The sequence below is a fragment of the Bos grunniens genome, chromosome X, assembly GCF_055505025.1.
Source record: "Bos grunniens cultivar Pamir isolate PY7600 chromosome X, Bosgru_T2T1.0, whole genome shotgun sequence".
NCBI classification, from domain to species: Eukaryota; Metazoa; Chordata; class Mammalia; order Artiodactyla; family Bovidae; genus Bos; species Bos grunniens.
Window position 1 is genome coordinate 146,434,026 of NC_141194.1, and position 15,141 is coordinate 146,449,166.

The 15,141-nt window shown below is 37.4% G+C and overlaps 1 protein-coding gene across 6 annotated transcripts in view; it reads right to left on the reverse strand.

Annotated features, from left to right (window-relative positions):
- Window positions 1-15,141, reverse strand: part of SLC6A14 (solute carrier family 6 member 14) — a 446,075-nt gene that overhangs the window by 400,290 nt on the left and 30,644 nt on the right. For 5 of the 6 annotated variants that reach the window (XM_086387224.1, XM_086387223.1, XM_086387228.1 and 2 more), the window contains one exon: window positions 11,685-11,795. The gene's annotated coding sequence lies outside the window, so the exon portion shown is untranslated. Of the gene's footprint in view, window positions 1-11,615; window positions 11,796-15,141 lie in introns of all 6 variants that reach the window. The other variant, XM_086387225.1, reaches the window with a different exon arrangement.

Consider the following 15,141-nt stretch of genomic DNA (forward strand, 5'->3'; position numbering starts at 1 on the left):
AGAACATAGACAAATTATGGATGCTGTGGATACCACCTACATATGCACTAATTGCTTACTGCTGTATAATATAGCCAGCCTTAAAAAATATTAAAACCTTGGGAACTTGACAATTCAGTGTTTGGTAAAATTGTGCCTGAAAGAAGAGAAAATCTGAGTTTCTAGCTATTGGACTGAATGAATTTAGTTTTTATGAAATGCCTGGAATCAGATTATACTACAGAGTTTCTTTTTGTTTCCAATGAATGCTTTCTATTGGACAGTCTTTTCCTCTCCATGTTGTTTTAAAAGTTAAGATTTTTGAAATGTTCTATGGTATTTGCCATTAACTTAAGAATCATGCACATGTCTATTTTTCTTGTTTAACGGTATTAACGCCTGTATGTGTGTGTGTATATGTTTGTTCAGTCACGTCTGACTCTTTGAGACTCCATGGACTGTAGCCTGCCAGGCTCCTCTGTCCATGAGATTTTCCAGGCAACAATACTGGAGTGGGTTACCATTTCCTAGTCCAGGGGATCATCCTGACCCAGGGATCAAACCCAAGTCTCCTGCCTGTGTCTCCTGCATTGGCAGGCAGCTTCTTTACCACTTGAGCCACCTGGGAAGCCCATTAACTATAACTTATCCCAAATAAAATGAGAAATTCAGGATGCTGTCAAATTAATTTTGTCACATCTCATCTCCATTATGTTACCATTGTCTATAATTTTAGTTATAGGCTATGATGAATATACATTTTTCCTTCTCTAGTACTTGAATTATGCTTATTTTATTTTTAAGACATAAATAAACCTAGCAAATAAATTTGATTATATTAACTTGCTATATTTCTAGATCTATCATTTGAATTTTTTCTATTCTCATTTAAAGACTTTTTTTGATTAAGTTTCCAATATGGATTCTTGTGTAGCAGACCCTGTAAGGCCTAGTATCCCAAAGAATATTTTTATCATTCCTTCACATTTGAATAACAGTTTAGGTAGGTAAAAATTCTAGGCCCGAAGATCTTTTCCTGAATATTAAACAATGATAGCTCCATTGCCTTCTTGCATCCAGAATACTATTGAAAAGTTGGATAGCAATCTAACTTTAATTCCTTTATTGTTGATCTATTTTTTCTTTCTGAATCATTTTTAGGATTGTTGGCTTTTTTTAACTAACACAATTTATGTTTTTAGAGCAGTTTTAGTTTTACTTAAAACTTGAGTGGGAAGTACAGAATTCTCATCTACCTCAATACACCCCATCTACACACATACATTCAGGTACCCCATTATTAATGTTTTGTAATAGTGGGGTTCATTTGTTATAACTGTTGAAGCAATATTGAAGCATTACAATTCATAGTTTACATTATTGTTCACTCTCTTATTGTACATTCTCCTGATTTTGACAAATGTATATTATTGCTTTTGTTTTCCTTGTCTGAGGCTGCTGCTGCTAAGTTGCTTCAGTCATGTCCGACTCTGTACAATCCCATAGACAGCAGCTCACCAGGCTCCTCTGTCCCTGGGATTCTCCAGGCAAGAATACTGGAGTGGGTTGGCATTTCCTTCTCCAATTTGTCTGAGGAGACATATGCAAAAAAATGTTATCAAAACCTATGTCAAAGAGTTTACTGCCTATGTTTCTTCTAGAAGTTTTATGGTTTCTGGTCTTATATTCAAGCCTTTAATCCATTTTGAATATATATTTGTGCATGGTATGAGAGAATAATCCAACTTGATTATTTTGTATGTAGCTATCCAATTTTCCCAACACCATTTACTGAAGAGGCCATCTTTTCTTCATTGTATATTCTTGCCTTTGTCACAGATTAATTTCCATATAAGTGTGGGTTAATTTTTTAGATCTCTCTTCTGTTCCATTAGTTTATATTTGCTTTTGTGCCAGTACCATATAGTTTTGATTACTATAGCTTGTAGTATAGTTTGAAGTAGGAAGTGTGATACCTCCAGCTTTGCTCTTTCTCAAGATTGTTTTGGCTATTTGGGGTCTTTTATGTTTCCATATAAATTTTAGAATTATTTGAGTTCTGTGAAAAATTGGTATTTTAATAGAGACTGCATTGAATCTGTTGATTGCCTTGGGTAGTACAGTAATTTTAACAATATTTATTCTTCCAATCATGAACAAGGTATATTTTTCCATCTTCAATTTCTTTCATCAGTGTCTTACAGGCTTCCAAGTACAGATCTTTTACTTCCTTCATTAGATTTATTCAAAGGTATTTTATTCTTCTTCACATGATTTTAAACAGGATTCTTTTAATTTCACTTCCTGATAGTTCATTGTTAGTACATAGAAATGCAACAAATTTCTGTATATTGATTTTTTATCCTGCAACATTAATTTATTGACGTATTCTATGTAGTACATGATATGTAAAGTGTCATGCCACACGCCTCTTGTTCTTTCCAATTTGGATTCCTTTTACTTCTTTTCCTTGTCTAATAGCTGTGACTAGGACTTCTGTGTGTTGAAGTGTTAATTACTCAGTCATGTCTGACTCTCTGTGACCCCATGGAATGTAGCCCACCAGGCTCCTCTGTCCACGGAATTCTCCAGGCAGGAATACGGAAGTGGGTTGCTATTTCCTTCTCCAGGGGGTGTCTTCCCAACCCAGGGATTGAACCTGGGTCTTCCACATTGCAGTCAGACTCTACTGATTGAGCTACCAGAGAAGCAAAACTTTACCAAAAAATTAACAAATATTCCAGATATAGTAAAGCAGAGTTAGGCTAAGAAAGGGCCACCAGATAGGGTCATTTGGAGTTCATTGTTGAGTTTTCACATAACCTTTCAGTAGAATGGTAGAAACAGACCAGTTCAAGCAACAAATGCCTATTGAGGATCCACTATTTTAAGATACTGTCTTCACATTCTGACTATTCTTTTCAAACATAAGCTGTCTTAAGGAGAATACTTAATTGTAAACTGTAGACTACTTAATAAAGACTTTAGGTATATATGAAAGTTTTACTCAAAGAGAATGCAAGTGGGAATATAACATTGATAGGTCTTGAAATGATGGTAGTCAAGATTACAGAAGACTACAAAAGCCTTTTGGATCATTAAAAATAATTGAAAATTTTCTTCATCAAAGGAAATGTGGTTCTAATGGTTAATTTTATGTGTCTACATGACCAAGCAACAGGGCACCCAGATATTTGGTCAAACATTATTCTGGGTGTTTCTGTGAGGGTGTTATTGGATGAATGAGATTAACATTTGAATTGGTAGACTGAGTAAAACTGATTGTTCTCCCTAATGTGGGTGGGCCTAATCCAATCAGTTGAAGGTCTGATTACAACAAAAATACTGATCCTCCAATAAGAAAATTCTTCCTCTCTAACTGCCTTTGAACTGGGACATCATCTTTTTTCACACATTAGAACTTGAACTGAAACACTGGCTCTTCCTGGGTCTCAAGAGTGTTGGTCTTCCAACTATAAACCATTGGCTTCATTGTTCTCATCCCTTTGAATTCAGACTAGAACTATGGCAAAGGCTTTCCTGAGTCTCCAGCTTGCCATCTCACCCTGCAGATCTTGGGACTTCCCTGCCATGATAATCATGTGAGTCAATTCATATATATATAGATATACATACATTCTATTGATTCTGTTTCTCTGAAGAACTAAGAATAACACAAAAGTGCGCCTAAGTTTTCAAATTAAAATGAAAATTTTCTATAAAAAAGTTTAACAAAATATTTAGGCAACTTAAAAAAAAAAAAAAGAAAACTAATGCTTAAGTCTTTCCACACATGGAAATACTCTGCCTTGGGGAAATCAAATTTGTAAAGTTATTTAAACTAAAATGTTAATATACCAGAAAGTCTGTTACTGGTCACATATTCCTTCCATTTAACAGATACTTTTGTACCACATCTTGATATGATACAATATACATATAGTTTCATTCAGTTCAGTTCAGTTCAGTTGCTCAGTTGTGTCCAACTCTTTGTGACCTCATGGACTGCAGCATGCCAGGCTTTCCTGTCCATCACCAACTCCCAGAGCTTCCTCAAACTCATGTCCATCAAGTCAGTGATGCCATCCAACCATCTCATCCTCTGCTGTCCCCTTCTCCTCCTGCCTTCAATCTTTCCCAGCATCAGGGTCTTTTCCAATGAGTCAGTTCTTCGCAACAGGTGGGCAAAGTATTGAACTTTCAGCTTCAGCATCAGTCCTTCCAATGAATATTCAGGACTGATTTCCTTTAGGATTGACTGGTTGGATCTCCTTGCAGTCCAAGGGACTCTCAAGAGTCTTCTCCAACACCACAGTTCAAAAGCATCAATTCTTCGGTGCTCAGCTTTCTTTATAGTACAACTCTCACACCCATACATGACTACTGGAAAAACCATAGCTTTGACTAAATGGACCTTTGTTGGCAAAGTAATGTCTCTGCTTTTTAGTATGATGTCTAGGTTTGTCATAACTTTTCTTCCAAGGAGCAAGCGTCTTTCAGTTAGATTCAATTTGCTGGAATTCTGTTCCAAGTTTTTTTTTTTAATCTATTCTTCCTTTTTTTGGCATCTTGGTAGTTTCATAAATATAATTTTATTTATTTGCTCTGCTGGATCTTCACTGCAGTGTGGGCTTTTTTCTAGTTGCAGCAAGCTGGGGCTACTCTCTAATTGCAGTGCACAGGTTTCTCATTGTTGTGGCTTCTTATGCTGCAGAGCACAGGCTCTAGGGCACATGGGCTTCAGTAGTTGTAGCACGTGGACTCCGTAGTTGCAGCTCCCAGGCCCTAGAGAACAGGCTCAATAGTTGTGGTGCATGGGCTTAGCTGCTCTGTGGCATGTGGGATCTTCCCAGATCAGGGATCGAATGCATGTCTCCTGCATTGGCAGGTGGATTCTCTACCACTGAATCATGAGGGAAGCCCTGGCATCTTGTTTTCAGCTTATGTTAGGTTCTTCATTTGTCTGGAATAATCATCACCATAAACACACACTTCATAACATAATTTTCTGAAAGTATTAAACAATATTACATATGAACTAAATAGAACATTCTTTTCTTCTTTAATTCCTAGCCCCTCACTCAAGATTATTTTCATGACAATTTAAAACCCCTATGTGAAGATGGGGCTAATGCTGGTGGTGGTAGTGGTAGTAATGAAGAAACATACCCTAACTCAAGACAGACAAAACCATTTTTACCCCTGGAAAAGAAAAATTATAAATCTTTTTTTAAGTGGATAGGCCATATTTTTCTTCAAGTATCATGGACATTTTTATTGTTTGCTGTTGAAAATTAGATCTCAATAATTTATGCTGTTTTTTTAATGTTGTATACCACATATTTAAGTTTAATAAATTAGAAAATGAAGGCTAAAGGTAAGCCATCAGTTCAACTACTTAAATATATTTCACCTTAAAAAGAGATCACACTTCTAGAACATTCAAATTGATATGCATTAATACAAATTATAATCTTTCTACTTTGTTCTTAATTTTCTAGCATTCTAAAAGATATACACCACAAAATCAGACAGTAGAATGATATTTGCCATAACAGCATTCTCCTTGAGATGGCATACTAAAACACTTGTGTAAAATGTTATGAGATGGAATGTGAGAGGTACAGTGCTAAGCCAGAGAGATCAGCTAAATGGTCAATATTCTTTTGCAATGTCCTCCCAAAGCTCCTATCTCATTAAAGCCTCTAAACAAGTCTAAACAAGCCTGCATACTTAGCATGACCACTTCTTAAGTTCAGCTAAAGAAGGACCATATTCATCTTATTTCATTTTTGTTGCTATGTCACCTCAAGTCACTTTAGAAGGCTGGATGCATATCATAAGAATTCTACTTGTGTTTCTAAAAATGATAGACCTTGTCTAGAATTGTCTTTAGTTTATGTAGAACAAAAATTACCTTAACTGTTAGTAAATATTCATTCTTAGAGTATATTTGAACTTTAGAAATTATAAAAGGCATTCAGATTCAAGTCTGAAGAGAGAGTTGGTGAGCAATACAGGGTCAAACCTGAAATACTAAATACTTAATAATTGTTTTATCCATTCATACTTGAATTCTTGGAAAATGTGCCACAGTGGATAATCCAAATCTTTTCTAGTTTCATTAAATTTCAAACCTTCCCCAGAGCTTTCATGATCAATGATCTGATTTCCTAGTCCACTGGGAAGATGTCAGCTTGTTCAACTTCACTTCGGTTGAGTCCAGCGCTCTGTGAACCTATGGACCATAGTCAGGCACCTCTGCCCATGGGATTCCCCAGGCAAGAATACTGGAGTGGGTTGCTGTGCTCTCCTCCAGGGAATCTTTCCAACCCAGGGATCAAACCTGCGTCTCTTAGGTTTACCTGCACTGGCAGGCAGGTTCTTTACCACAAGCGTCACCCTGTTCAACTTTACTACTATTAATGTCATGATTTCTCTGAATCCACATTCCCAGCTCCCCTCCTGAAATTAGCTTCTCCCTTGGGCCTCTTGAGCATAGTGCCTACACAAGCACACTGTCCACAATTTTCTAATGTAAACGTTTCATTGCTACCTTTGCAGAGAAGCACACAATCATTCTGCTTGCAATTTAAAACTAACCACACATAGAATCACACAAGCCTAAAATATGTAAGTGGGAAGAGGTCTTCTTAGAAATCCACTAATCTTGTCCTCCACATTTAATGATGAAGAAGCTAAGATCTAAGGAGTGTGACTTACTTAAAGCCAAGTCAATTAGTAACATTGCTGAGATCAGATCTTACTGCTTATCATTCTGTAACTATTACTATTGCTACTTCTTTTGCTTTTTACTGCTTCTTTAAATGATTCAGAAAAATAAAGGGATACAAATAGTCTCTGGGAGAACATAGATGGTTTCACTCTAAATATTGGTGAAAAGAATAAAGCATCAAACACTGTAATAATTTTGTTATTATTTTTAAGTGCTCCTTTCCCCAAAATATATCCTTACAGAAAGCTTTGACAGACACAGCCACAATTTGCTCCAGTCTTTGTGACTGGTCAAATTAATGTGCTACTTAAAATAAGAACAATAGATACATAAAGGTCTATTAATCTGAAAGCTTGCATTTTTTATCACCAATAAAACTGACAGCTTCATGCAAACATATGATGCTCAAGTTGTTAGAATTTATGCTCATGACAGAAAAATCAAAGACATTTCTTCAGAAACCCTTAAGTAACTTTTGTGGGGCTCTGTAATGTCTTGAGTGATAGAGGAAAAGTGATAATTTAATCTCCATGAAGAGTAAAATTTGAAGAAATAGCAAGATTAAAGCACTTTAGTCAGACAGATGAAAGCTAGAGTTTTTGGCTTCTGCTTCAATCCCTTTCCCTTCCACCAACAGGAAAGAAATACTATATTAAAGATTCATAGTATGTAGAAAGAAAAGGCATGACACTTTCAGTAGGATCTAGTATAACTGTAGCTATGCTTTCATGAAACAAGTAAAAGACAGTCTAGGTATTTACAAAGCTGGCAAATGCTCAAAAGCATTTGTGTAAGACATTAACATTTAAAAGAAAAGACAACCTCAAATTTCATCAAGCCTTATGAATTAGGAATATCATTTTGAAATATGCAGTAGAAAATCCGAAGAAGCTGAATGAGCTCACTCTAAGAAGAGGGTGTGGGGGGACTTGGCTTTCATCGCTATCAAGAAGAAGACCACAGAACATAGAACTAGACAGCCATCTCGCGGATCTCCAAGGATCTACCCACTGTAAGCAAGTGAAAGCTGAAGGAATGCAATAGGGATGTATTGAGGTTGATTGCTTCTAATCATATCCTTTCGACAACCTACTTTTATTTCATTTCATTATTACTTTAATATGGCTAGTGTTTGTATTTTATAAGTATTGAAGGTGAAGAGGAAGGTATATACATTACAGTAAGTTTAATTTACAGGGAAAAGAAATTTCAGAGGTTATGTTTTGCTTCCAGAAGTATAAAATACTGCATAACTGAAACAATATTTAAAAGGTCTTGCAAAAGAGAAAGGAGAAGAGGTGTGATAAAATTTAGACTATTTTAATCTAACATTTAATAATTCTTATCATTTTTTAAAATGTTTATTTCCTTCAAATTTTGACTAGTCCACACAAGAATTCATTAAAATTAAACAAAAGTGATTAGAAATTATAACATTAAATCCTACCCCTTAGGTGGCTGCCACCATCCTATAATTATTCTATGCAGGGTATCATTTGTTTTACTGTGGTAAAGTATATTGATGGGAGTTTAGGACATGATATCCTAAAATACGATACACTGACAATATTGAATATTTTAAGTTGAAGAGGTTTGAGAAAAGGTAGAAACAAAATGGCCTCTTTGACCACCTCTCTGACATGCTTTTCTCCCCTGAAACAGGAAATAAAACCTTTATGTGACAAGTACCCTTCTTATATTTAGAGGAAGTGTTAGTCACTCAGTTGTGTCTGACTCTCTGTGACCCATGGACTGTAGACTCCTCTGTCCAGGAGGAATTCTCCAGGCAAGAATACTGGAGTGGGTAGCCAATCCCTTCTCCAGAGGATCTTCCCAAACCAGGGATCGAATCTGGGTCTCCTGAATTGCAGGTGGATTCTTTACCATCTGAGCCACCAGGGAAGCCCAAACCTGAAGGAAAGGAGCATCTTTATCCCAATTAGAAGGGACACCAAGAAGAATCCAAACAAAGAACCCTTGTTCTTGATGAAACAACCCCCATTTACTAGAGTTACCTCATTTTCCTTAATCTATCATATTCCTCCATGATTTTCCATTCTTTCTCACACCTAGCATAAACTACACAAATCTAACCATATCCTCAGGTCTTCATTTTCTTATGAAGACTCCCATCTCACATAAACCTTCTGCCAAATAAATCTGTATGCTTTTCTCCTGTCCATCTGTCTTTATCAGTTTCATTTTCAGACCTAGCCAGGGACCTTAAGAAGGTTGAAAAAAAAACTTTTGTTTTCCTACAATACATAACATAAAATTGACTGTTTTGTAGATGATCATGTTATGTTTATTGCCATTAAAGAGAAATTGGCCTATTCCACACACAAATCATAAGCCACCACATACTCTTTCCTTAGCCAACTTGTTGAACTCAACTTTAGGCTTGTTGAGGACCATAAGCAAGCATCCATAAATATATTTTAAGCACATTTTTACCATTTTTAAATGATTAAGTATTTTTCAACTTTTATGAATACAAAATTCTATAAAATTTCTTTTAAGATTTGTTATGGGTAGAAATATGCCAGGGACTCCAAATTTACTAGGATTAACATTCAAAATACCTAAAATGAAAGCATTGATAGGAGAATATATCATAACACTCATTAATATGAGAATCCTACAGAAGATTTTACTTGAGTAATATTTGATCTGGGGCGTAAAGTATCAAAAACATAAGAAAGAAATTTCTTAGACATATTCAAATAAACCAGGGTCAAGTTTTTTCCCAACATATGTAATTTTCATAATAATAAAGTATCCCTAGTTCAGCATGAAACAAAGAACTAGAGAACCTCTCTGTAGGAAAATTTAGTTCTCTTTACATTTATACCAAGGGAAGCAAAAAGTTTTAGGGGTGTTTGGATGTGTTTATTATTCTTAGGGTGGCAGTCACATCTCAGGTGAAACATGTCAATAGTTATCAAATTGTACAATTCAAACAGGACACTTTATCTTCTGTCAATTATACTCCTACTAATAAAGCCCAAAAGGAACAAATCTGTGTGTCCAGGGCAAAGTAACCAAGAAGGAAAGAGGTTGAGTAATCAGGGCAAAGAGTAGCCAAATCTTGTTCATTGCTGACCATGCTTGGTAAATGTTTTCATTCTCATTTCAGTGAGAAATTATTGGAGAGTTCCAGGCATGGGTCGGATATGACTTGAATTATGGAAGGCACTAAAATGACAGATGTGTGAAACTGGAAAAGACAGTGACCTCCCTAAGTCCAGGTGCTCTTAAGACAGGGCCATAGGTCCTTAAACTTCCTAAAGTAGCTGCTAATTGTATACATATGTACGGATACACATTTTTAAAAATTAATTTCCATACTATTCATCAGCTTCTCAAAAAGGAATTTGACAACAAAACGCAGGAATTTTTCATTTACTTACTCGTAAATTAGGTGAAGATATCAAAACCTGGAGAAGTAAAAGGATTTGTTCAAAACTGAGGTCACAGGTTGATAAGGTCATAAGGGGTTTATGAAGCTGACCACCTTCTCTCTCCTCCCCTCATCTCTCCCTGCCCCAACTGCTGATTCACAGAACATAGATGTCATATAAAGCTAGGATACAGCATATGAAGTCAAAGTCTTCTGAATGCTCACCCTCACCCACATCAACAGGAGAGTGTGCCAATGATACGGTCCATAAGAGGTGATAGGCCAGTACAACTACTGGAAAACAGTCCCTTATGAGTCCCCCATTAAACTAGTATAACTTTCTAAATCACCTGTGTGTGTATTACTATTAGAATCACAAACAGTACATCACAAATAATAACCTATTCCTCTTTCAATAATACTGAGCATGCCCTAAGCTATAAATCAGAAGAATAATACAGAACAGGCATTTGACAATTCTAGTTTCTTCCTATAGGAAAAGGAAAAGTGAAGTTGCTCAGTCGTGTTTGACTCTTTGCAACCCCATTGACTGTAGCCTATCAGGCTCCTCCGGCCATGGAATTTTCCAGGCAAAAGTACTGGAGTGGATTGCCATTTCCTTCTCCAGGGGATCTTCCCAACCCAGGGATCGAACCCAGGTCTCCCACACTGCAGGCAGACGTTTTACTGTCTGAGCCACCAGGGAAGCCCTGTTTCTTCCTATAAGGAAACAACAAATGAATTTTTGCTGTATCCATCCTAATAGAGATTTCAATAATGTATAAACAATGCTTCTTAACTAGGAGGCACTACAGAAAAGTACATTTTACATGGGAAATTTCACATCATCCTTCAGAGATTCCAACATAGAATGACAGGTTCTTTCTTCAGCAACCCAGGGAACAAACAGTTTAACCTCAAATTTCTTACTAGCTCTAGGATTTGTGAAACTATCAGGTTATTTTGATAGCTTTAAAAGGTCTCAGATTACTGAAATAACCCTGCCTTTTTCAGTCTAAGCATTAAGAATGCACCACCATGGAACCAGTATAAATTGGATTAAAACACTTCAGAAAGTCATCTTTGGAAAAAGCATGGGAATAAAACAAAAGGTACACCTGGGAGTTCGCTTCCATACCTATCAGATGTGTGAAATTGGCTACAGTAAAATAATGGCCTTTTCTGGGCTTTGAGTTTAAACTGAGTTCAAGGGTGTTGGAACTTACAAATAGGCTGATATTTGAACCATACAGGTAGAAAGAATTTTTCTGATCATTACAATGAACAATTATAGCGACTAAGTATACATGAATACCCCTGGAGAAGGAAATGGCAAGCCACTCCAGTATTCTTGCCTGGAGAATCCCATGGACAGGGGAGCCTGGTGGGCTATACAGTCCATGGGGTCACAAAGAGTCAGACACGACTGAAGTAACTTAGCACATACATGAACACACTACTAACCAGACACTAACAGAGGAAATTTGGTTAGAGACTTACCTTGAGAGGAGCCTACTGTACAGAAGGGGGAAACAGGATCAAAGCACAACTGAGGCCTGTATTCCATACCTATCAGAAGTGTGAAGTCAGTGTCCGCTCTTCGTCTGTGCTTGCACTCTGGGTCCAAACCAAGGCAATGTATAAGCTGTTGATCAAGCCCTTTGATTTTCTTAACTGCACCTGAAAAGAAAGAAAATACTGTTGAATGCCTTTGCAACAGATACAAATTCATTTCCCTGAGTAGGAATTCAGCAAGAAAAACATAAGAAACAAAACAAAAACATACCAGTATTCTAGTTCCGTTAAAAAAAAAATCCAACCAGAAACTACTTACCCTTAGGAGAAATAAGCCTAAATGTACAGATGGTCTGGACTTTACACTACAAACCCATTGTGATATAACCCACTGTGACCATTTAGTCACTCCATAGACTAATTTTCTGGGATTGAGGTTTGTCGTCATACTGATGAACCTTTCTGCTTACCTAAACTATTGGCCCTGAGGTTCCTGAAATGAATAACCTGTTAGTCCTGCATCCACAGATACACAAACATTCTCCTGCTTATAACTTATTGATTCCCATGAGAGATGAGTGTCCTCACACAAGGGACAAATGACTGGGGTTTGTGCAGCACTCTCAGTCACTTAGCTAGAAACAAGTTACAAAACTGGAAGAAGTCACTTAAGTAAGATGCTCTGTAGAGACCAATCTCTATACCTGTTTCAAAAGGATCCATATTACAGGAGTATACACTTTGTGTGCATGGCTAGAACCTGGATTCATTTAAAGTGGCAAAGGTCTTCAACCATACCCTAATTATGTGAATCATCAAGGTAATTCAGGCCCTAACCCTGACCAATAACAAACTGACAGAATACATAACAGCTCCTCTTGCTTCAAAACTGGAGGGTAAATGACTATTTGTATTCATAACTATCTAAATGATCTAACAGCATAACTTCATAAGCGGCACACAGGATATGATCCTCACAGGATGATGCCCCAGATTTCCACAGGGACATCCCCACACCACCTGGTCACTTCCTCAGGACTTTATGTCCCCTTCTCAGGGAGGCCCTGGCCAGACAACCTACCTGCAAGTGCAGGTCCCTCCCCCTCCTCATGCCCAATTCCCCTTCTCTGCTTTTCTGTGGTGACAGCAGATGTCATTATCTATCAGAATACACCTGTATCTCATTGAACTTACTTTTCAGTATCCCCCACTAGAATGTGAGCCCCATGCGAAGAGGGATTTATGTCTCTTTTGTGTCTGTATTTCCAGCATGAGGAAGAGTAGCTGGCCCATAGTAGGTGCTCAGCATATGATGAAGGTTACCTTTGGCCACCAGCCCTAAAAGTTCATGGTATTCTCAGAGCTGACCCTGTTAAATGTACAGTATGTATCCTCCAGAACTTCTCCATATTTACATTCTCACACAGGGATCATTAGAAATAGATACTCGACACTATAATTAAGCAGTTGAATAATTCTACACTATTTAAAAATCACCTGTTTCCAGTCCTAACTGGAGATACAGCCAACTACATCTTGGTAATGAAACCAGAATCAACTCCTTCAGGTTGGTATTTTCACCCATATTACTCAATAGCATACTCAAAACACAATGACTTATCAGTTTTGTTTGCATAGTTGCTTTTGGATAGTTTTAGCTCTTTATCATGAATCATTTCAAACAAAGAATATACGAATTCTATATGTCAGTCAAGCAGTTTTAACAATCAACATTTTGTCAAGTTTTTTTTTTTTTCCCCCCAGCATATTCCAAAGCATATTCCAGGTATTTTATGATACCATGTCTAAACCTAAAGAAGTTATTTCCTCCACATGTGGTGGTGGTGGCTTAGTCACTAAGTTGTGTCTGACTCTTATGACCCCACGGACTGTAGCCTGCCAGTCTCCTCTCTCCATGGGATTCTCTAGACAAGAATACTGGAGTGGGTTGCCATTTCCTTTTCCAGGTAATGTTCCCAACCCAGGAATTGAACCAGGGTCTCCTGCATTGCAGGCATATTCTTTACCAACTACGAGGGAAGCCCTTCCTCCACATACTCTACTGTAACATAAATTACAACAAATAGGACTTTAAAATATATAACCAAAATACTATTACTACATCTAAGAAAAATTACAATTATTCCCTAATGCAACTATCCATGTCCAATATAGCTATTTGACCTAAATATCTCTCTTAAATTTGATTTGTTCTTAGGATCTGAACAGGTAACTTACATAGCACTAACTGAAATAGGACTTAGTCTTTTTTTTCACCAATAACAGCCCCTGCTCCTCTTTTTTTGCTATCCTTTTGATGAAAAGACTGAATTATTTGTCCCGTAGAATTACTCACATTCTGTATTTATATGCATCCTGTCCTGAACAGGTTCCATTAGAAACAGAACATCCTGTAGTGAGATCTATGAACTTGGTTAAATTCAGGCTCAGTTATTTTAGCAAGAACATTTTAGATGTGATGCTTCGTACCCCTATTGTATCATATCTGAACAGCCACGTTGTATCCCACACTTTGATGTAAAAGTTGACCAGTGGGTTGTAGTATTCTAACCTTAATTCACCCACATTATAAAATTTCCCATCGATCTTTTACTGAAATTTTATTAAATGTACACATTGATTTACTATTTAAATTTTTGATATGCTCGTCACATACCATATGGACTTCCCTGGTGGCTCAGATGGTAAAGCGTCTGCCTACAATGCAGGAGGCCTGGGTTCAATCCCTGGGTCGGGAAGATCCCCTGGAGAAGGAAATGGCAACCCATTCCAGTATTCTTGCCTGGAAAATCCCATGGATGGAAGAGCCTGGTAGGCTACAGTCCATGGGGTCGCTAGGAGTCAGACACGACTAAGTGACTTCACTTTCACTTTCACATACCATATAATTCACAATATTAAAATGTACTGGTTACTGATTTTTAGTATTTTCAGAAAATTGTGGATCCATGACCACAATAAATTTTAGGACATTTTAAAGTCTATGGGTGGGTGGGTTAGTCACTTAGTCGTGTCCGACTCTTCGCAACCCCAGGAACTGTAGCCCATCAGGCTCCTCTATCCGTGGGATTCTCCAGGCAAGAATACTGGAGTGGATTGCCAGTCGCTTCTCCAGAGGATATTCCCAACCCAGAAATCGAACCCAGGTCTCCTGCATTGCAGGCAGACTCTTTACCATCTGAGCTACAGGGAAGATCTTGGCCAGGGTGAAAGTGAAAGTGAAGTCACTCAGTCGTGTCCGACTCTTTGTGACCCCATGGACTGTAGCCTACCAGGCTCCTCCGTCCATGGGATTTTCCAGGCAAGAATACTGGAGTGGGTTGCCATATATAGACTTATATAATAAGTCTATACTTATTATCAATGACTGCCTATTCTCCTGATGGGACTGATAACCCACCAAATGGTACAGAGATTAAGTTCAAATTGAAAACATCTGAGCTACAAGAGAGGCAGTGAAGTGAAAGTTGCTCAGTTGTGTCTGACTCTT